We start from the raw sequence: 25,125 nt of genomic DNA, 5'->3' as shown, positions 1-25,125 counted from the left end.
TACTCCAGGTATTTAGTCTATGGGGCAGTCATATTTGCGATGGGGTGGAAGATTTTCAGACTCTTTTTTACAAAAAACCTCTTTAAAATATTAAGTACTCCTGTGGTATTTGGTCCACTGTAGTGTGGAGAATATGATGGTTAATAAAACAGGTTAAATTACAGTAGTCGGATACAAAATCTACGGCAGAAGTCTCCCAAGAAATTTTAGGATTATGCAACCTTAACCAGGAATAACCTAAAATGAGAGGGTATATAGCAGATGGAATCAGATCAAAACTAATAAACTCAGAATGGTTTGACTCTGTGACCACCTTAAAAGGTATGGTCTGAAACTGTATGGGACCTGAGGATATCTGGGCACCGTCAATAACACGTACAGTCACGGGAGTTTTCTTTTTTTATAAGTGGGATTTTATTTAACAGTGAATAACTTAAATCTATATAATTTACACTCGCCCCGGAGTCAATAATCGCCTTGGACGGCAGTCGCTGGGTCTCCCACTGCAAGAGAACGGAAAGTGAGCAATGGCTGGTAGTTGTAGCTAATGACTGGTCACACACATTCATTAAAATGTTCTTACCCCTTTTTTGACGAGCAAGAGCGGGACAGTCCTTCACGGTATGCTCAGAGGCACCACAGTAAATACATAAGTTGTTGTTTCGCCGTCTAAGCTTTTCTTGTGGGTTTAGGGGTCCCCTCAGGAATCCTAAATCCATGGGTTCATGTGCCTCCCTAATAGGTGTTTTGGTGTTAGGGGTATTACGCTCTTGTCTGCGTTCTCTTAGACGCCTATCTAAACTTATGCTTAAATTAACAAGAGCTTCAAAACTCTCTGGCAACTCAACCCTAGCCAATTCGTCTTTTAAGGAGTCAGACAATCCTAGACGGAATTGGTTTTTTAGTGATAGCTCATTCCAGTCTTTATCCTTAGACCATCTCTTGAACTCAATTATGTAGTCCTCGACTGGTCTTTTATGTTGTTTTAATGACCGCATTGCAGTCTCAGCAGTAAGCTGCTTATAAGGGTTATCGTATAGCTGTGACATTGCTAGAAAAAAGGAGTCTATTTAGTGAAGTAAAGGGTCATTAGTCTAAAAAAAAGAGTTAGCCCAGCTACGGGGTTCCCCCCTTAGGTAAGAAATAGTAGTAAGGACCTTAACATGGTCTGTAGGAAAAGTTTTAGGTTTTAATGTAAAGAGAAGATAACAGGCATTTCTGAATTCTCTAAATAGCTTACGGTCACCATTAAACTTGTCTGGGGGGCTAATGCTAGGTTCAGAGTGGGAATCTAGTTTCTGTTTTTTCAGCTATCTCTTTAATGTATGCCTTGAGAGATGTGTTTTCCTGCTGGAGTGTATTCACAGCTTGAGCAAGTTTTTCCACTCTGTCAGTGAGTGTTTGTACATGTGTAACAATATCCACTGGGTTCATGTCGGTGGGCTTGGTAATACTGTAACAATGGATGGTATTTATATAGCAAATCCCTAGGAGAGAGGGAGAATGCTACATTAAATTAAGAACCCAACTGTGGTTACTTAATAGTTAAACTGCTGTACAATATAAATGTATATGTGTAGTAAGGTCTGTACTTCAAGGATGACACTGATACCAAATAAGTGCTAGGAAGCATATATCAGAAGTAAATACCCTGCAATATTATAGGTGCAAGTTGTAGTATGTAATGATAGTTAATTCTGATGGATCTGTTTTTGCAGAAAAATACAAAGAAACATTATTGAGTCAAATCTATTCATGAATTGATAAGTAGTATTTTGTAGCTTAAATCAATCTCTGAAATATTACTGAATAATTCAGTTCTTGAATCAAGCAGTTGATATATAAACAGTGTTGGTAAGAGTTAGAAGTATTTGTGAAACTTAAACACTTAAGGCCACACACTAGTTAATTGCAACAATTGTTACAGATGGTACTAAGAACTAACAGGCTAAGCAACAGAATAGATGTGATATTATAGGAAACCACATATGCATATATATATATATATTAATCTCCTTAGAATAACACACAGAGCACAAATTAAAATCCTTAGGAGTATTTCAATACTTGATAGGGAAACAGATTCTGTAAGACCGGTACTTACGTTTTGATTAAGATTTATTTAGCAAAGAAACTTGTCCGGATCCAGGAGGATTAACAGAGAAGGCAATGCTCCGTTGTCAGTTACTGACTGATATAGCTGAGTAGGCGGCGTGACCGCAAATACTGGAGCTTGATCCGGATAAGAGGTAAGACACAGACTGAAAGCTATGAGACAGCACAGCTGATGGCTGCAGCAATTAGCTGTGTGAGTGCTGGAAAGCAAGCTGTTAGCATAGAGGTATACATCAGAAATGAGCAATGCTGAAACTCATACAGGAATTTCCCACAAACTGCTAGTAATTAGAATGTTGCAAATACAGCTTAGTTGTTCAATTTTAAAACAGAGAGAAGTCTTGATTCAGATTCAGGTTGTCAATAACTTACATGAAACTTCAGAGTATTAACGAGAGAAGCTGAATAAACTTGAAATAGACAAAGTTAGAACCGGCTGGGCACAAGATCAGCTAGGATTTCCTAGACAGGATTCAAATTACCAAGCAATTTGTTAGAGGTCAGGTGAGGCTTTATAGGCTGGAGATGAAACAGATGATTGTTCCTCCTTAAAGGGGTATGCATGACAGTACCCCCACACAAAAGGAAACCCACCGGGTTTCAAGGAGACGGTCTCTCCGGGTGTCAGTTATGAAAAAGGGAAACAAGACGGTCAGCAGAAAGATTTGTAGAGGGTTCCCATGAATCCTCTTTATGAGAGTAGCCCTTCCAATGAATCAAATATTCAAGTATGTTCCCACGTTTCCTAGAATCCAAAATGTCAGCAACTTCATATTCAGGTTGATCGGAAAGAAGTGAGTGTTTGATAGGTAAAGGAGAACCTCTAACTTGAGTATAAGGTTTCAATAGGGATACGTGGAATGTCGGATGAATCCGAAGTTCCTGAGGTAGATTCAGAGTAACTGCATTTTTGTTTATGATCTTAACGATTTGATAAGGTCCTATAAATAAAGAAGTTAGTTTTTTACTGGGAGCATTCGAACGCAGATTTTTAGTCGAAAGCCATACATTATCGCCAATCTTGTACTCAGGCGGTTTACGATGTCTAAGATAGTAATAATGGTTCTGTATGCCTTGAGCTTCAGAGATAGCTTCAGAGATATTGGCCTTGAGGTTAGTGTGAATTTGTGAAAGGTTATTAGCGAGTTCTTGTACAGAGGATGAGTTGGTTAAATGATCAGAAAATGGATGAAATGCAGGATTGAATCCATTTGGCTAGATTTAGAGTTTTGTCGGTAACGACCCGCGTAGCTAACGCTGGGTTTTTTCCCCCCGCACCTTTTAAATACCGCTGGTATTTAGAGTTCACAGAAGGGCTGCGTTAGGCTCCAAAAAGGGAGCGTATAGCATAATTTAGGGCAACAGCAACTCTCAATACCAGTTGAAATAAAGGCAAAATGGTAGCGCAACTAGTACAGAAATGGTAGCATATTAGAGCATATTAGAGTCCTGATACAAAGTAACAAACACAACGTTGGTATAGTGCACAACATACAAGCTATAAGGCAGTTTAAGTCTTACTGTGAACCACTTGCAAGGGTAGAGCAGTCTTAGGAGCGAACTCAAGCGGTCCGGTATCTGGGATGTGTAGCAGCGATCAGCTGTTAGTCGGAGCGGTCTCAGACTCCTCAATGCGGCCTCTCCGGCATGTGATGTCACCGCAGATGGATACTGTAGTTCCGGAGATGGATACCCGTTAGAGGAACGCAACTTCAGGGAAAGCCCACAGAGGAACGAGTAGCAGGTGAATGGAACGAAGAACTTGAAAGCGTTAAGCTAAATAAGTTGTAGAACAGTCCTGAGGTAGGTCAGGAAACAGCAAGAATTACCAAGCAATGAACTGGGTACATGGTTGAGTTTAAATAGCAATGACTTAGTTTATGTAAACGCCCCTTAAAGCTATAGCACAATACGGAGCAAGGGCTGATATAAAGGAAATTTATGACAGAACTCCCCCCCCCCCCCCCCAAGGATCCACTCCGGGGATCAGGGTCTGGGACACGAACCGAGGAGGTGATACATTACCAGCGGGTTCCCAGGAATCATCCTCCTCAGGATAATCCTTCCAATGGATAAGATACTGCAAGCCACCCGTGTGGCGTCTGGAATCCTTGATGGAATGTACCTCATACTCAGCTGTTAAGTCACTGATAGTAGAAGGATCACTTGGGTGAGCCTCCAGCTCCCTGGTAGAGCGGTAAGGTTTTAGTAAAGAAACATGAAAGGTAGGGTGAATAGACATTCCAGAAGGTAAGTCCAGGGTGACTGCGTTCCGGTTTACAATAGCCTTAACGGTATATGGGCCAATGTATAAGGAGGATAGTTTCCTGGATGGTAAATGCAATTTCAAATTACGAGTTTATAACCATACCTTGTCCCCAGTAGCATAAGGAGGTGTGGGTGCTCTCTTTTTGTCGTAATAGAACTTCTGGTAGCGCTTAGCATCAATAATGTTAGTTTGTACTTGGGAGAACGTATGTGTCAGGTTTCCTGCTTTCTACTCCTCCTGTCACTTACGCCCACTTCCTTCTGATTGGCTGATTATCCTTTAAGACACCTGTTCACTATTCAGCCTGTGCTTAGTATTGTAGTTTATTCGTTTAACTAGGATAACAAGCCATCTCTCAAGTTTTGCCTCAGCTCTCAACGAAGCTTAATACTATCACAGAATCTATCTGCTACTCTCCAAGTCTGTGAGCTTACAACCGTTGTTTGGACAAAACCTTCCATGTCAAGTATCTCTTATTCAGTGGGGTAATGTACAACATCCTCTTCATTGAACTTTGTGAAGTTACCTTTTTGTTGCAGCTCCTCTCACCGCAAGTTTCCTAAGCTGCCCGCTACTCCGCTGCAGCGTGACGTCACTTCCGGTCTCCCCGGCACCAGCTCCACTTCACACACAGGAGCTCCGGAGTTACATGCTTAAGCCAGGCCTACACAAATACTCAGGTACCGCTACTCTCCTCCACAAACTGTATCATTTGTATAGCATATATGTTGAATTGCCTAAAAAACATATTTGATGCTACGTTACTTACATGAACTGTGCCTGTGAATCTTTTACCCTGTCCTGCTTCTCTCAGTTGCAGTGCTGCTTTGAAGTGTGTTACCTTGTGTATAGAGACTTTGACTTTGCTAAAATTCCACTTGGTATTCCTGTGATTTCTTTGCCATAACTCACCTACAGAACCTTCTGTGTGGTTTGTCACTTTATATACAATCTGAGCATAATCACTTTGACTGTGAACTTCCTTTTCACTCATAGAGGATTTCTAACAGTTAAGTGAGACATTCCAATTATTTAACTTAGGTACTGCAGTTGTGTTCCAAATCAAAACTTTAGCTGAACCCTTATATAATACTAAGCCATTAAAATATGGAACCAGCAGACCTACGCCAGATTGTGTACAACCTAACTCAAAAAGTTGATCAATTGGCCCAGGGATTGCATGACCTGCAAATCGAAAATGCATCTTTAAGAAACGTTATAAAAGAATCTATAGCATTAAAAGCTAATCAGACTGAAGGGATAATTGAACCACAGATTTCTTTCCCTGATTTATTCTCTGGTAACCGTAAAAATTACAGGCAGTTTAAAAATGCCTGCTACCTTCTCTTCACTAGGAGGCCTAAAACATACCCCACTGAGAGAGTGAAGGTCATAACAACAATCTCCTTCCTCAGGGGGGACCCAAGAACCTGGGCTGATAAATTTCTAGAGACCCAGGATCCTATATTAGGCTCACTAGAAGATTTAATTTCCGCAATGTATGAAATGTTCCAGGACACAGACATACAGCTTACTGCTGAGACATGCCTGAGAAATCTCAAACAGGGTAAGAGACCAGTCGAAGAGTACATCACGGACTTTTAACAGTTCGCCACTGATTCTCTCTGGAATCCGGTTGCTCTCAGAAACCAATTCCGGTTGGGGCTTTCTGAACAATTAAAAGACGAATTCGCCCGAATCGAATTGCCAAAAACACTTGACCTCTTCATGAAAACGGCTATACAGATTGATCGTCGCTTACGCGAAAGAAAGGCAGAGAAGTATGCCATAGATTCTAAGCCGAAGACCTCTTATGTACCCTCAAACCTCTCCACCACTTCAAGTTCTAAGGTTCAAGTTGAGCCTATGGAGATTGGTTTCCTGAGGGGTCCGCTCTCACTTGAAGAAAAACAACGCCGAAGGCTTAAAAACCTCTGTATGTACTGTGCAAGCTCCTCCCATACTGTCCAGGAATGCTCACTTCTGTCCAAAAACAAGAAAAGTAAGTCTAATTACTTATTGTCTTCCTTACAACAACAAATAAAACCTCCTTATTGCACTCTATCTCTCTCCCTACAGCTGGAACAAAGCCTGCAGACGATTGATGATGCCATTATAGATTCTGGGACTTCTGCGAATTACATGGATCATGTTTTCTGTGAAAAGAACAAAATCCCTCTGATCCTCAAGAAGACTCCTATACCCATCAAAGTTATTGATGGCTCTCTTATGTTTTCTGGTCCCATAACACATGAGACTGTACCCTTATTAATTAACATTTCTGGTCATATAGAAAAATTATCCTTTGATGTTCTACCCTCTCCCCATTTTTCTGTGGTTTTGGGGTTGAAATGGTTACAACTCCATAACCCAAGTATTCTTTGGTTTCCATTTCAAATAAAGTTTGATTCCGTTTATTGCAAAGACACATGTTTCCCTGCTTCTTTTTTACTACATTCAACCTGTCATACTGACAGTTTACCAGCACAGTACCATGATTTTAGTGATGTTTTCAGTAAGACTGAGGCAGAAAACCTCCCTCCACACAGGGCCTACGATTGCCCTATCGACCTACAATCAGGTGCTCGGATTCCTTATGGACACCTTTATCCATTAAGCAATCCTGAACTCGAGTTCCTTAAACTTTACTTAGAGGAAAACCTTAAAAAAGGCTTTATTAGGCCTTCCTCATCCCCCGCAGGGGCAGGGTTTTTCTTTGTACGTAACAAAGACTCTACACTTAGACCAATTATTGACTACCGTGAACTCAATAAGTGCACTATTAAAAACCGTTATCCACTACCTCTAATTCCAGAGATGACCGAAAGACTCTCTGAGGCTAGAATTTTCACCAAGCTTGATTTAAGAGGGGCATATAATCTCATCAGGATCAAACAGGGGCATGAGTGGCTGACGGCATTCAGGACCAGATACGGTCTTTTCGAGTACCTTGTAATGCCGTTCGGTCTCTGCAATGCCCCTGCCACCTTTCAATTTTTTATCAATGATGTGTTCCGTGATTTGTTAGACGTATGTTTAGTAATTTACCTCGATGACATACTCATTTACTCAAAAACTCCACAAGAACATGTCAGACATGTGCGTCAAGTCCTTTCCAGACTCAGAGCACACAAACTTTACGCAAAACTTGAAAAATGTAAGTTCCATACAAACGAGGTTTCCTTTCTCGGCTATGAAATTTCTCCCTCTGGTATAAAAATGCAAAAAGAAAAAGTGGATGTAATTCTCCTCTGGCCAAAACCTAAATCCAGAAAAGATTTACAACGCTTTCTAGGAATTTCCAATTACTATAGGAAGTTTATAAAAGACTTCTCCAAGATCGTGAAACCTTTAACAGCCCTTACCGGTTCCTCTACTTCATTCTCCTGGGGACCTGATGCCGATACAGCCTTTCAGTACCTTAAATCGAGATTCACTACAGCACCAATATTACAATTTCCTAATCCTCTCTATCAATATACACTAGAAGTGGACTCCTCTGATTTTGCTATTGGTGCTGTGCTTTCACAACAAAAGTCCCTATCAGAACCATTACATCCTATATCTTTTTTCTCCAAAGTTATGTCTCCTGCGGAAAGGAATTATGCTATTGGTGACAAGGAGTTGCTAGCCATTCGACGCTCTCTAGAACATTGGAGACATCTCCTAGAAGGCACCAACATACCCATTAACATATACACTGATCACAAAAACCTCCAATACCTGCAATCCAACAAAACTCTCTCAGCCAGACAGGTTCGTTGGAGCCTCTATTTTGACCGTTTTAACTTCAACATTATTTACAGACCAGCACACAAGAATGCTAAAGCCGATGCATTATCCCGTTTACCTGATAAACCGTATGACTCCCCTTTAAGAAAGGAAATTGTTTCCCCGGACTGTTTTATTGGTCTCACTTCTACCATGCTCACTGATTTAAAAAATTACTGCAAGGAACAAACAACACCCCCTTTACCTAACCTCCTAAAATCTTCCGGAATTTACTACCATGGCAAGAAGATTTTTCTACCTCCTCAGATGAGATCCCCCTTGATAAAGACTTGCCATGACTCTCCTTTAGCTGGTCACCCAGGCCTTCGTCGGACTCTGGATCTCATAGGCAGAACCTTCTGGTGGCTGGAGATGAAAGCCACTGTACACGATTATATAACCTCTTGTAGAACCTGTGCCACCTGCAAACCTGAGCGAAAACCACCTTTTGGCTTGCTCATGCCTTTACCAGTGCCTACCAAACCTTGGCACCATGTCTCTATGGACTTCATAGTTGATCTACCACCATCTAATACTCAAACTACTATTCTTGTTGTGATCGATCTTTTCACAAAGATGGCCCATTTTGTTCCGTTCCACAAACTTCCTACCTCTTCAGAAACGGCTACTCTCTTCATCGATCACATCATTAAACTACATGGCATTCCCCCTATACTGACAATGGATAGAGGTACACAATTTACCTCTAAGTTTTGGTCTAAACTCTGTGAGTTAACCCAGATTGACCATCGGTACACTACCGCTTTTCACCCCCAAACCAATGGGCAAAGGTTGAATCAGTGGCTCGAACACTACTTTAGATGTAATTGCTTCTATCATCAGGCTGACTGGGTCAAGTTCCTCTCCATGGCCGAATTTGCTTACAATAACTCAATCCATTCATCCACCAAAATGACATCGTTTTTTGCAAACTACGCCTACCACCCAGATCTCACCCTTTCTTCTCTTGGCTCTCTGGACTCTCCATTACTTGATGAGTTGCATGATTCTCTCCAACACAACTTCGACATAATCCAGCAAAACATCCTCGAAGCTCAAAAAACTCAGAAACATTACTATGATCTTAGAAGAAGGAAACCACCTCAGTACTCCATGGGAGATCTTGTATGGCTTTCCACTAAGAACTTGAGACTACAGATTCCTTCGAAAAAGATGGCCAGTCTTTTTATTGGGCCTTTCCCAGTTCAGAAGGTCATTAACGACAATGCTGTCAGATTGCAACTCCCCCATACTCTCAAGATCCATCCAACATTTCACGTATCACTTTTGAAGCCCTATGTCCGCACAAGGAACGATCAAGTTCTACTACAACCTGTTGCTGCTTCCCTAGCGGACGATGAATATGAGGTTGATTCAATCATTGACTCCAGATACTCAAACGGTGTCTTGCAGTATCTAGTTAGGTGAAAGAACTACTCCAGTGATGAGGATTCCTGGGAGCCTCTTTCCAATCTCAACTCCCCCCGTCTCTTGTCTTTGTTTCATCAACGTCATCCTGATCGTCCAGGACCTGCCGCTGTGGGACAGCTTCCTTGATGAGGGGGTACTGTCAGGTTTCCTGCTTTCTACTCCTCCTGTCACTTACGCCCACTTCCTTCTGATTGGCTGATTATCCTTTAAGACACCTGTTCACTATTCAGCCTGTTCTTAGTATTGTAGTTTATTCGTTTAACTAGGATAACAAGCCATCTCTCAAGTTTTGCCTCAGCTCTCAACGAAGCTTAATACTATCACAGAATCTATCTGCTACTCTCCAAGTCTGTGAGCTTACAACCGTTGTTTGGACAAAACCTTCCATGTCAAGTATCTCTTATTCAGTGGGGTAATGTACAACATCCTCTTCATTGAACTTTGTGAAGTTAACTTTTTGTTGCAGCTCCTCTCACCGCAAGTTTCCTAAGCTGCCTGTCAGTACTACGCTACTCCGCTGCAGCGTGATGTCACTTCCGGTCTCCCCGGCACCAGCTCCACTTCACACACAGGAGCTCCGGAGTTACACGCTTAAGCCAGGCCTACACAAATACTCAGGTACCGCTACTCTCCTCCACAAACTGTATCATTTGTATAGCATATATGTTGAATTGCCTAAAAAACATATTTGATGCTACGTTACTTACATGAACTGTGCCTGTGAATCTTTTACCCTGTCCTGCTTCTCTCAGTTGCAGTGCTGCTTTGAAGTGTGTTACCTTGTGTATAGAGACTTTGACTTTGCTAAAATTCCACTTGGTATTCCTGTGATTTCTTTGCCATAACTCACCTACAGAACCTTCTGTGTGGTTTGTCACTTTATATACAATCTGAGCATAATCACTTTGACTGTGAACTTCCTTTTCACTCATAGAGGATTTCTAACAGTTAAGTGAGACATTCCAATTATTTAACTTAGGTACTGCAGTTGTGTTCCAAATCTAAACTTTAGCTGAACCCTTATAGTATGTGAGATGGTGTTAACCAGGTCATCGACTATGGGACAGGTACTCTCCACTGTGGAATCATAGTGGAATGTTGGATGGAACCCATAGATTACGTAGAATGGTGAGAGTTTCGTTGTGGTATGAACAGTATTGTTATATGCAAACTATGCATAGGGCAGCAGAGAGGACCAGTTATCCTGTACTGAGTTGGTGAAACATCGGAGGTATTGTTCTAACCATTGATTGGTCCTTTCTGTTTGGCCGTTTGTCTGAGGATGAAATGAGGTACTTAATCTTTGTTGAATCTTCAGGGTTTTACATAGTGCAGTCCAGAATTTGCTAGTAAACTGTGAACCTCTATCTGAAGTTATAGATTGAGGTAGTCCGTGGAGTTTTATGACATGTTGTAGAAGAAGCTGCACGGTTTCTGCTGCTGTGGGGAGTTTGGTTGTAGGGATAAAATCAGCCATTTTACTAAATAGATCGACAACTACTATGATAGTATTGTTATTGGTAGATTTGGGTAATTCTACTATATAATCTAGGGCAATGTCTGTCCAAGGTCTTGTGGGAGTGGGTAAAGATAATAACTGTCCCTGCGGACGAGTAGTACTGTTCTTTGAGACTATACATGTTTTACATGAGAGAACATATTGCTTAATATCCCTGATCATATGTAGCCCCCAGTATACTCTTGTAATTAGGTCAATGGTTTTTTGACAACCAGGGTGTCCTGCTAATGGATTGTCATGATTGGTATGTAAGACCTTTTCCCTTAGGCTTTTTGGAACATTTAGTAATATATTATAGTACAGGAGACTATCAGAACCTGTGTGAAGTTGTGCAGTTGGTTTAGAGGTGTCAGATGCCTGATGAGTCTTGAATAAGGATATGGTGTCTTGTGTAAAACCAATAATATGTTCTAAAGGTATGACAGTAGTGGTATTGTTAGTTGTGCTAGGTTTAGGATGCATGCAGGATAAAGCGTCTGCCTTTGCATTCTTATTTGCTGGTCTGTAAGTTATTAGATAGTTGAACCTACTAAAATATAAGTTCCCCGAACTTGTCTGGAAGTGAGCGTTCTGTTTGTTTTTAAGTATTGGAGGTTCCTATGGTCAGTATATATGAGTATGGGTAGCTTTGTTCCCTCCAATAGGTGACGCCAATGCTCCAAAGAGGACTTAATGGCTAACAACTCTTTCTCTCCTATTGCATAATTTATTTCAGATTGAGTCATAACACGAGAGAAAAAAGCTACCGGATGCAGAGGTTGGTTAAGGGTCTGCCTTTGTGATAAGACCGCTCCGATAGCATAATCAGAGGCGTCTACCTCTAGGACGTATTGGAGGGACGGGTTTGGAAACTTCAGTATGGGTGCAGTGCTGAAGAGATGTTTTAATCGATCAAAAATTATCTGGCATTGGGTTGTCCAGATAAATTTTGTATTGTTTTTTGTCAGGTTAGTGAGTGGTCTTGTAAGTTGTGCAAACCCTTTTATGAATTTTTGGTAGAAATTTGCAAATCCCATGAAGCTCTGGATTTGTCTTTTGGTGGTAGGAATAGGCCAGCACACAATTGCTTGGATTTTGTTATCTTCCATATTTATACCATTAGGTGTAATGACATATCCCAAAAAGGTGATGGTGTCAGAGTGAAATATGCATTTTTCTGGTTTTGCAAATAACTGGTTATCACGTAACCTAGAGAGCACTGATCTTACGTGCTTAATGTGTTCTGTTTTTGATTTGGAATATATCAGAATATCATCTAGATAGATGACAACATAGATGTCTAATAAATCTTTGAATATGTTGTTTATTAGGTGCTGAAAAGTGGAGGGTGCGTTGCAGAGGCCGAATGGCATCACAGTGTATTCGTATAATCTGTAACGAGTACGGAATGCTGTGAGCCATTCGTCCCCTTTTCTTACACGAATAATATTATATGCCCCTCTGAGGTCCAATTTTGTAAAGTAGGTGGCACCCTGCAACCGCTCTATGAGCTCAGGGATAAGTGGCAAAGGGTATCTATTTTTTATCGTACGACGATTCAATTCCCTGTAATCCACTATAGGACGGAGGCTACCATCCTTATTCTTTACGAAAAACATCCCAGAGCCTGCAGGAGAGGTGGAATGTCTAATAAAACCCTTCCTGAGGTTCTCTTCCAAATAACCCTTTAGATGTTCTAATTCAGTACTAGATAAAGGGTATATATGTCCGCAAGGTATATCTACTCCAGGTATTTAGTCTATGGGGCAGTCATATTTGCGATGGGGTGGAAGATTTTCAGACTCTTTTTTACAAAAAACCTCTTTAAAATCTAAGTACTCCTGTGGTATTTGGTCCACTGTAGTGTGGAGAATATGATGGTTAATAAAACAGGTTAAATTACAGTAGTCGGATACAAAATCTACGGCAGAAGTCTCCCAAGAAATTTTAGGATTATGCAACCTTAACCAGGAATAACCTAAAATGAGAGGGTATATAGCAGATGGAATCAGATCAAAACTAATAAACTCAGAATAGTTTGACTCTGTGACCACCTTAAAAGGTATGGTCTGAAACTGTATGGGACCTGAGGATATCTGGGCACCGTCAATAACACGTACAGTCACGGGAGTTTTCTTTTTTTATAAGTGGGATTTTATTTAACAGTGAATAACTTAAATCTATATAATTCACACTCGCCCCGGAGTCAATAATCGCCTTGGACGGCAGTCGCTGGGTCTCCCACTGCAAGAGAACGGAAAGTGAGCAATGGCTGGTAGTTGTAGCTAATGACTGGTCACACACATTCATTAAAATGTTCTTACCCCTTTTTTGACGAGCAAGAGCGGGACAGTCCTTCACGGTATGCTCAGAGGCACCACAGTACATACATAAGTTGTTGTTTCGCCGTCTAAGCTTTTCTTGTGGGTTTAGGGGTCCCCTCAGGAATCCTAAATCCATGGGTTCATGTGCCTCCCTAATAGGTGTTTTGGTGTCAGGGGTATTACGCTCTTGTCTGCGTTCTCTTAGACGCCTATCTAAACTTATGCTTAAATTAACAAGAGCTTCAAAACTCTCTGGCAACTCAACCCTAGCCAATTCGTCTTTTAAGGAGTCAGACAATCCTAGACGGAATTGGTTTTTTAGTGATAGCTCATTCCAGTCTTTAGTCCTCGACTGGTCTTTTATGTTGTTTTAATGAGCGCATTGCAGTCTCAGCAGTAAGCTGCTTATAAGGGTTATCGTATAGCTGTGACATTGCTAGAAAAAAGGAGTCTATTTAGTGAAGTAAAGGGTCATTAGTCTAAAAAAAAAAAGAGTTAGCCCAGCTACGGGGTTCCCCCCTTAGGTAAGAAATAGTAGTAAGGACCTTAACATGGTCTGTAGGAAAAGTTTTAGGTTTTAATGTAAAGAGAAGATAACAGGCATTTCTGAATTCTCTAAATAGCTTACGGTCACCATTAAACTTGTCTGGGGGGCTAATGCTAGGTTCAGAGTGGGAATCTAGTTTCTGTTTTTTCAGCTATCTCTTTAATGTATGCCTTGAGAGATGTGTTTTCCTGCTGGAGTGTATTCACAGCTTGAGCAAGTTTTTCCACTCTGTCAGTGAGTGTTTGTACATGTGTAACAATATCCACTGGGTTCATGTCAGTGGGCTTGGTAATACTGTAACAATGGATGTTATTTATATAGCAAATCCCTAGGAGAGAGGGAGAATGCTACATTAAATTAAGAACCCAACTGTGGTTACTTAATAGTTAAACTGCTGTACAATATAAATGTATATGTGTAGTAAGGTCTGTACTTCAAGGATGACACTGATACCAAATAAGTGCTAGGAAGCATATATCAGAAGTAGATACCCTGCAATATTATAGGTGCAAGTTGTAGCATGTAATGATAGTTAATTCTGATGGATCTGTTTTTGCAGAAAAATACAAAGAAACATTATTGAGTCAAATCTATTCATGAATTGATAAGTAGTATTTTGTAGCTTAAATCAATCTCTGAAATATTACTGAATAATTCAGTTCTTGAATCAAGCAGTTGATATATAAACAGTGTTGGTAAGAGTTAGAAGTATTTGTGAAACTTAAACACTTAAGGCCACACACTAGTTAATTGCAACAATTGTTACAGATGGTACTAAAAGTAGTTACTAAGAACTAACAGGCTAAGCAACAGAATAGATGTGATATTATAGGAAACCACATATGCATATATATATATTAATCTCCTTAGAATAACACACAGAGCACAAATTAAAATCCTTAGGAGTATTTCAATACTTGATAGGGAAACAGATACTGTAAGACCGGTACTTACGTTTTGATTACGATTTATTTAGCAAAGAAACTTGTCCGGATCCAGGAGGATTAACAGAGAAGGCAATGCTCCATTGTCGGTTACTGACTGATATAGCTGAGCAGGCGGCGTGACCGCAAATACTGGAGCTTGATCCGGATAAGAGGTAAGACACAGACTGAAAGCTGTGAGACAGCACAGCTGATGGTTGCAGCAATTAGCTGTGTGAGTGCTGGAAAGCAAGCTGTTAGCATAGAGGTATACGTCAGAAATGAGCAATGCTGAAACTCATACAGGAATTTCCCACAAACTGCTAGTAATTAGAATGTTGCAAATACAGCTTAGTTGTTCAATTTTAAAACAGAGAGAAGTCTTGATTAAGATTCAGGTTGTCAATAACTTACATGAAACTTCAGAGTATTAACGAGAGAAGCTGAATAAACTTGAAATAGACAAAGTTAGAACCGGCTGGGCACAAGATCAGCTAGGATTTCCTAGACAGGATTCAAATTACCAAGCAATTTGTTAGAGGTCAGGTGAGGCTTTATAGGCTGGAGATGAAACAGATGATTGTTCCTCCTTAAAGGGGTATGCATGACAGTACCCCCACACAAAAGGAAACCCACTGGGTTTCAAGGAGACGGTCTCTCCGGGTGTCGGTTATGAAAAAGGGAAACAAGACGGTCAGCAGAAAGATTTGTAGAGGGTTCCCATGAATCCTCTTTATGAGAGTAGCCCTTCCAATGAATCAAATATTCAAGTATGTTCCCACGTTTCCTAGAATCCAAAATGTCAGCAACTTCATATTCAGGTTGATCGGAAAGAAGTGAGTGTTTGATAGGTAAAGGAGAACCTCTAACTTGAGTATAAGGTTTCAATAGGGATACGTGGAATGTCGGATGAATCCGAAGTTCCTGAGGTAGATTCAGAGTAACTGCATTTTTGTTTATGATCTTAACGATTTGATAAGGTCCTATAAATAAAGAAGTTAGTTTTTTACTGGGAGCATTCGAACGCAGATTTTTTAGTCGAAAGCCATACATTATCGCCAATCTTGTACTCAGGCGGTTTACGATGTCTAAGATCGTAATAATGTTTCTGTATGCCTTGAGCTTCAGAGATATTGGCCTTGAGGTTAGTGTGAATTTGTAAAAGGGTATTAGCGAGTTCTTGTACAGAGGATGAGTTGGTTAAATGATCAGAAAATGGATGAAATGCAGGATTGAATCCATTCGGCTAGATTTAGAGTTTTGTCGGTAACGACCCGCGTAGCTAACGCTGGTATACCGCTGGTATTTAGAGTTCACAGAAGGGCTGCGTTAGGCTCCAAAAAGGGAGCGTATAGCATAATTTACCGCCACTGCAACTCTCAATACCAGCGGTGCTTACGGACGCGGCCAGCTTCAAAAACGTGCTTGTGCACGATTCCCCCATAGGAAACAATGGGGCAGTTTGAGCTGAAAAAAAACCTAACACCTGCAAAAAAGCAGCGTTCAGCTCCTAACGCAGCCCCATTGTCTCCTATGGGGAAACACTTCCTATGTCTGCACCTAACACCCTAACATGTACCCCGAGTCTAAACACCCCTAGCCTTACACTTATTAACCCCTAATCTGCCGCCCCCGCTATCGCTGACCCCTGCATATTATTATTAACCCCTAATCTGCCGCTCCGTACACTGCCGCCACCTACGTTATCCCTATGTACCCCTAATCTGCTGCCCCTAACACCGCCGACCCCTATATTATATTTATTAACCCCTAATCTGCTGACCGGACCTCACCACTACTCTAATAAATTTATTAACCCCTAAAGCTAAGTCTAACCCTAACACTAACACCCCCCTAAGTTAAATATAATTTTTATCTAACGAAATAAATTAACTCTTATTAAATAAATTATTCCTATTTAAAGCTAAATACTTACCTGTAAAATAAACTCTAATATAGCTACAATATAAATTATAATTATATTGTAGCTATTTTAGGATTAATATTTATTTTACAGGCAACTTTGTATTTATTTTAACCAGGTACAATAGCTATTAAATAGTTAATAACTATTTAATAGCTACCTAGTTAAAATAATTACAAAATTACCTGTAAAATAAATCCTAACCTAAGTTACAATTAAACCTAACACTACACTATCAATAAATTAATTAAATAAAATACCTACAATTATCTACAATTAAACCTAACACTACACTATCAATACATTAATTACATAAAATACCTACAAATAAATACAATTAAATAAACTAACTAAAGTACAAAAAATAAGAAAGAACTAAGTTACAAAAAATAAAAAAATAATTTACAAACATTAGAAAAATATTACAACAATTTTAAGCTAATTACACCTACTCTAAGCCCCCTAATAAAATAACAAAGCCCCCCAAAATAAAAAAATTCCCTACCCTATTCTAAAATAAAAATAGAAAAGCTCTTTTACCTTACCAGCCCTTAAAAGTGCCTTTTGCGGGGCATGCCCCAAAAAATTCTGCTCTTTTGCCTGAAAAAAAAACATACAATACCCCCCCAACATTACAACCCACCACCCACATACCCCTAATCTAACCCAAACCCCCCTTAAATAAACCTAACACTAAGCCCCTGAAGATCTCCCTACCTTATCTTCACCACGCCGGGTATCACTGATCGGTCCAGAAGAGCCTCCGAAGTCTTCATCCAAGCCCAAGCGGGGGCTGAAGAGATCCATCATTGGGCTGAAGAGGTCCATCATCGGGCTGAAGAGGTCCATCATCGGGCTGAAGTCTTCATCCTATCCGGGCAGAAGAGGACATCCGGACCGGTAGACATCTTCATCCAAGTGGCATCTTCTATCTTCATCCATCCGGAGCGGAGCGGAGCCATCTTCTTCCCAGCCGACACGGATCCATCCTCTTCTACCGACGCCTACTCGCCAAATGACGGTTCCTTTAAATGACGTCATCCAAGATGGCGTCCCTCGAATTCCAATTGGCTGATAGGATTCTATCAGCCAATCGGAATTAAGGTAGGAAAATTCTGATTGGCTGATGGAATCAGCCAATCAGATTGAGCTCGCATTCTATTGGCTGTTCCGATCAGCCAATAGAATGCGAGCTCAATCTGATTGGCTGATTGGATCAGCCAATCGGATTGAACTTGAATCTGATTGACTGATTCCATCAGCCAATCAGAATTTTCCTACCTTAATTCCGATTGGCTGACAGAATCCTATCAGCCAATCGGAATTCGAGGGACGCCATCTTGGATGACGTAATTTAAAGGAACCGTCATTCGGCGAGTAGGCGTCGGTAGAAGAGGATAGATCCGCGTCAGCTGGGAAGAAGATGGCTCCGCTCCGCTCCGGATGGATGAAGATAGAAGATGCCGCTTGGATGAAGATGTCTACCGGTCCGGATGTCCTCTTCTGCCCGGATAGGATGAAGACTTCTGCCGCTCCGGATGTCTTCTTTTGGTCCATCGGTGCCCGGCTGGGTGAACACGACTCAAGGTAGGGAGATCTTCAGGGGCTTAGTGTTAGGTTTATTTAAGGGGGGTTTGGGTTAGATTAGGGGTATGTGGGTGGTGGGTTGTAATGTTGGGGGGGGTATTGTATGGGTTTTTTTTCAGGCAAAAGAACAGAATTCTTTGGGGCATGCCCCGCAAAAGGCACTTTTAAGGGCTGGTAAGGTAAAAGAGCTTTTCTATTTTTATTTTAGAATAGGGTAGGGCATTTTTTTTATTTTGGGGGGCTTTGTTATTTTATTAGGGGGCTTAGAGTAGGTGTAATTATCTTAAAATTGTTGTAATATTTTTCTAATGTTTGTAAATATTTTTTTATTTTTTGTAACTTAGTTCTTTTTTATTTTTTGTACTTTAGTTAGTTTATTTAATTGTATTTATTTGTAGGTATTTTATGTAATTAATTTATTGATAGTGTAGTGTTAGATTTAATTGTAGATAATTGTAGGTATTTTATTTAATTAATTTATTGATAGTGTAGTGTTAGGTTTAATTGTAACTTAGGTTAGGATTTATTTTACAGGTAATTTTGTAATTATTTTAACTAGGTAGCTATTAAATAGTTATTAACTATTTAATAGCTATTGTACCTGGTTAAAATAAATACAAAGTTGCCTGTAAAATAAATATAAATCCTAAAATAGCTACAATATAATTATAATTTATATTGTAGCTATATTAGGGTTTATTTTACAGGTAAGTATTTAGCTTTAAATAGGATTAATTTATTTAATAAGAGTTAATTTATTTTGTTAGATAAAAATTATATTTAACTTAGGGGGGTGTTAGTGTTAGGGTTATACTTAGCTTTAGGGGTTAATAAATTTATTAGAGTAGTGGTGAGGTCCGGTCGGCAGATTAGGGGTTAATACTTGAAGTTAGGTGTCGGTGATGTTAGGGAGGGCAGATTAGGGGTTAATAAAATTTATTATAGGTTTATTGAGGTGGGAGTGAGGCGGATTAGGGGTTAATAACTTTATTATAGTAGCGGTGAGGTCCGGTCGGCAGATTAGGGGTTAATAATTGTAGGTAGGTGGCGGCAACGTTGGGGGCGGCAGATTAGGGGTTAATAAATATAATATAGGGGTCGGCGGTGTTAGGGGCAGCAGATTAGGGGTACATAGGGATAGCGTAGGTTGCGGCGGTGTGCGGTCGGCAGATTAGGGGTTAAAAAAATGAAATAGAGTGGCGGCGATGTGGGGGGGCCTCGGTTTAGGGGTACATAGGTAGTTTATGGGTGTTAGTGTACTTTAGAGCACAGTAGTTAAGAGCTTTATGAACCGGCGTTAGCCCAAAAAGCTCTTAACTCCTGGCTTTTCTCTGCGGCTGGAGTTTTGTCGTTAGATTTCTAACGCTCACTTCAGCCACGACTCTAAATACCGGCGTTAGGAAGATCCCATTGAAAAGATAGGATACGCAAATGGCGTAGGGGGATCTGCGGTATTGAAAAGTCGCGGCTGCAAAGTGAGCGTTAGACCCTTTCCTGACTGACTCTAAATACCAGCGGTAGCCCAAAACCAGCGTTAGGAGCCCCTAACGCTGGTTTTGACGGCTAACGCCAAACTCTAAATCTAGCCGATAGTTTGCAAAGAAAGGGGTGTATTTAGTAGATGAATTGATTGTATTATTGTATGCAAATTCGGCGTAAGGTAAATAATCAAACCAGGAGTTTTGTTGGTGAGAACAATATGCTCTAAAATATTGTTCAAGAATTTGATTAACTCTTTCTGTCTGGCCGTTAGATTGGGGGTGGTATGCAGTGGATAAGTTTCTAGTGATGCCTAGAGTAGAACATAATTCCTTTCAGAACCTGGAAGTAAATTGGCTTCCTCGGTCAGTGGTAATCGATTTGGGGAGTCCATGTAACTTCACAACATTGGAGAGAAATAAATGAGCAGTTAGAGAGGCTGATGGCAACTTCTGTGTAGGTATGAAATGAGCCATCTTTGTGAAATGATCCACAACAACGAGTATTGTAGTGTGATTTGAAGATTTAGGTAGTTCACCGATAAAGTCCATAGCAATTTCAGACCATGGTGTAGAAGGAATAGGCAGTGAAAGAAGAAATCCATATGGTTTATATTTTTGTGGTTTAGTTTGAATACAAGTGGGACAGGATTCGATATAGGTAGTAATTTTGTCAATCATCTTTGGCCACCAAAAATTGCGTTGAAGAAGTTCTACAGTCTTTTTTATGCCCGGATGTCCAGCAAGAACTGAGTCATGTACTAAACGAATTACATTATCCTGTTCAGATGGAGGTACATAGAGTAGGTTATCATGATAATATAATTCATCTGTATGCTTTCTTAATGGTAGATTAAGAAGGGTGCTATCATTTTGTTGTGCAGTCTGAATCTGTTCCTGAATAGTGCTGTTCAAGGCAACAATATGTTCTGGTGGTATTATAGTAGTGGGATTAGAAGACAATGTTGGGGGTTCAGGAAGACGAGATAGGGCATCAGCTTTCCCATTACGTGAACCAGGCCGATGCACAATGATATAGTGAAATCTAGCGAAGTACAAACTCCAACGAACTTGTCTTGCGGAAAGTGTTCGATTTGTTTGCAAATATTCCAGATTTTTATGATCTGTATAAATAATAATAGGTTTTTCTGTACCTTCCAAAAGGTGCCTCCAATGTTCTAATGAGGTTTTAATGGCAAGGAGTTCTTTTTCCCCTATGGGGTAATTGAGTTCTGATGTGGACATAGCCCTAGAGTAATAAGCTATGGGATGTAGGGGTTTCTCTAAGGACGGTCTCTGTGATAAGACAGCTCCAACCGCATATTCACTAGCATCAACTTACAGAATGTATTGTAATTCATGGTCTGGGAAATGTAATATAGGTGCGGTAGTAAATTTGTTTTTCAATAACTGAAAAGCTTCTTGTGCTTCAGAGGTCCAAACAAATCTGGTGTTTTTTCCAGTTAAACGTGTGAGTGGTTTGACTATTGAGGAAAAGCCACTGATAAATTTTCTATAAAAATTAGAAAATCCAAGGAATTTTTGGACCTGTTTTTTAGTGGTGGGTGTTGGCCAGTTAGTGATGGTGGAAACCTTATCATCTTGCATTTTAATCCGTTGGGGACTAATTCTATAACCTAGGAATGATAATTCTGTAATATGAAACAAACACTTCTCAGGCTTTGCGAATAATTGATGCCTTCTTAACCTCTCCAATACTGTCCTGACATGTTTTATATGTTGATCTAAAGTTGTTTAATAGATCAAAATATCATCTAAATAGATGATCATATATACATCTAGGAGATCATGAAAAATGTCATTTACAAAGTATTGAAAAGTCGCAGGGGCGTTACAAAGGCCAAAGGGCATGACCCTGTACTCCAAATAATCCGTAGCAGGTACGGAAGGCAGTCAGCCATTCATCACCACTGCGTATTCTAACCAAATTATATGCACCTCTGAGATCGAGCTTTGTATAAATTTTAGCAGAGGAGAGTCTTTCCAATATTTTAGGGATAAGTGGGAGGGGTACCTGTTTTTTCTGGTAACCTTATTTAGAGCTCTGTAATCTATGATGGGTCTCAGGGTATTATCTTTGTTTCTGACAAAAAACATCCCAGCACCTGCTGGAGATGTTGAGGGAGGGATGAAACCTTTTCTGAGATTTTCATCCAGATATTGTTTTAGGTCTTTTAATTCTGGCTGTGAAAGTGGATAGATATGTCCTACAGGAATTGGGGAACCAGGAAGGAGCTCTATAGGACAGTCATAACTCCTATGAGGAGGGAGTGTCTCTGCTTCTTTTCTGTCAAAGACATCTAGGTAGTCATGGTATATTTTAGGAACTGTTTCAGTATTGTTTTGTATTAGATTACAGTGTGAGAAACAATGCTGTGTACAATATTGTGAGTCAAATGTGACAGATAAATCGGTCCATTGTATACTAGGCTGATGTAAACGTAACAAATTCAGCCCTAGAACAATAGGGAAAAGAGGTGAAGTGGTAACAAAAGATGAATACTCATTATGTCCCTCTTGTGTTGAAACTAAAAGAGGTATAGTGTGTGTGGTAATCGGTCCATGTGATGAGGAAGTACCATCAAAAACCCGCAAAACAACAGGAGAAGGTTTTTTAACAGTGGGTATTTTATTTTTGTTAACAATAGAACAATCAATGAAAGCACCGGATGCCCCAGAATCAATTATGGCATGGACTTTAGTCTGCTGATGTTCCCACTGTAAAATAACAGAAAGACAACAATAATGAGAGGTAGCAATGTGTGTATTGAATATTGAATAATTCTGTTGTACTTTACCTCTTTTGTTTTTCAAGAGATTTGGGCAGTCTTTCAGTCCATGTGCTTTTGAACCACAATACAGAAATAAGTTATGCAGCTTTCTTCTGGCCTTTTCTTCTGGTGAGAGAGGTCCTCTAACGACACCAACCTCCATTGGTTCATCTGAAGACTTATGTGTGGGTGTATAATAATGTTTATATTTGGGTACCTCTACATTTCCCCTCTCCTTTTTCCTCTCTCTTAGTCTCCTGTCAATCGATATTGAGAGTGACATAAGATTTTCTAGGGTTTCTGGGATGTCTGTTCTTGCTAGCTCGTCTTTAATAGCTTCAGACAAGCCTAACCTGAACTGATTTTTCAAACTTATATTGTTCCATTCGCTATCCATTGCCCATCTTTTAAAATCGGCAATGTAATCCTCAACCGGCCTTTTTAGTTGTTTTAGTGAACGTAAATTATTCTCAGTGGTTAGTTGTTTTTGAGGATCATCATACAAATGTGCCATGGCTGCAAAAAATGAGTCTAAAGAATTTAAAATGGGGTCATTTGTCTCATAGAAACTATTTGCCCAGGCTCTTGGTTCAGCATGCAGAAATGAAATGACAGTGAGAACCTTTTGTCTATCATTTATATAAGACCTGGGTTTTAAATCAAAAAGTAAATAACAAGAGTTTGTAAAACTCCGGAATTGAGATCTATCCCCATAAAACTTGTCAGGAGGACTAACAATTGGTTCACAATGAGATTCTGGAAAACTAACTTTAGATGTAGCTGTATCTTTAATTACAGCTCTCAGTGTTTCATTTTGCATCTGCAACTCTCTAAGGCCTTGTCCTAATTGATCAACTCTCTGAGAGAGATTTTGCATGTGTGATGTTATATCTGCAGGATCCATAACAGGCTTGGTAATATGTAATGATAGTTAATTCTGATGGATCTGTTTTTGCAGAAAAATACAAAGAAACATTATTGAGTCAAATCTATTCATGAATTGATAAGTAGTATTTTGTAGCTTAAATCAATCTCTGAAATATTACTGAATAATTCAGTTCTTGAATCAAGCAGTTGATATATAAACAGTGTTGGTAAGAGTTAGAAGTATTTGTGAAACTTAAACACTTAAGGCCACACACTAGTTAATTGCAACAATTGTTACAGATGGTACTAAAAGTAGTTACTAAGAACTAATAGGCTAAGCAACAGAATAGATGTGATATTATAGGAAACCACATATGCATATATATATATATTAATCTCCTTAGAATAACACACAGAGCACAAATTAAAATCCTTAGGAGTATTTCAATACTTGATAGGGAAACAGATTCTGTTAGACCGGTACTTACGTTTTGATTAAGATTTATTTAGCAAAGAAACTTGTCCGGATCCAGGAGGATTAACAGAGAAGGCAATGCTCCGTTGTCGGTTACTGAATGATATAGCTGAGCAGGCGGCGTGACCGCAAATACTGGAGCTTGATCCGGATAAGAGGTAAGACACAGACTGAAAGCTGTGAGACAGCACAGCTGATGGTTGCAGCAATTAGCTGTGTGAGTGCTGGAAAGCAAGCTGTTAGCAGAGAGGTATACGTCAGAAATGAGCAATGCTGAAACTCATACAGGAATTTCCCACAAACTGCTAGTAATTAGAATGTTGCAAATACAGCTTAGTTGTTCAATTTTAAAACAGAGAGAAGTCTTGATTAAGATTCAGGTTGTCAATAACTTACATGAAACTTCAGAGTATTAACGAGAGAAGCTGAATAAACTTGAAATAGACAAAGTTAGAACCGGCTGGGCACAAGATCAGCTAGGATTTCCTAGACAGGATTCAAATTACCAAGCAATTTCTTAGAGGTCGGGTGAGGTTTTATAGGCTGGAGATGAAACAGATGATTGTTCCTCCTTAAAGGGGTATGCATGACAAGTAACACCTCTATGGCTACGGTAACGCAACTAGTGCAGCAGAGGTTACTTATGGAGCATCTGATACAGAGTAACAACACAGTGTTGAAATAAAGGCAAAATGGTAGCGCAACTAGTACAACAGTGGTAGCATATTAGAGTCCTGATACAAAGTAACAAACACAACGTTGGTATAGTGCACAACATACAAGCTATAAGGCAGTTTAAGTCTTACTGTGAACCACTTGCAAGGGTAGAGCAGTCTTAGGAGCGAACTCGAGCGGTCCGGTATCTGGGATGTGTAGCAGTGATCAGCTGTTAGTAGGAGCGGTCTCAGATTCCTCGATGCGGCCTCTCCGGCATGTAACGTCACCGCAGATGGATACTGTAGTATTCTTCTTTGGTGTTAAATGTAACAGAAGAAAAAGTATGGCATCATGGACACATTTGGAAAAGAAGTGAAAGGCTTCTTCCCCTGTCTGTCATGTAAAGCGTGCAAATGCGGCATAAAATCCACCACATTCTGCAGTTTTAACACCAAAGAAGAATATAA

The sequence above is a fragment of the Bombina bombina genome, chromosome 12 (assembly GCF_027579735.1).
Source record: "Bombina bombina isolate aBomBom1 chromosome 12, aBomBom1.pri, whole genome shotgun sequence".
Lineage (NCBI taxonomy): Eukaryota > Metazoa > Chordata > Amphibia > Anura > Bombinatoridae > Bombina > Bombina bombina.
Note: the sequence above shows the minus strand (reverse complement) of the source record.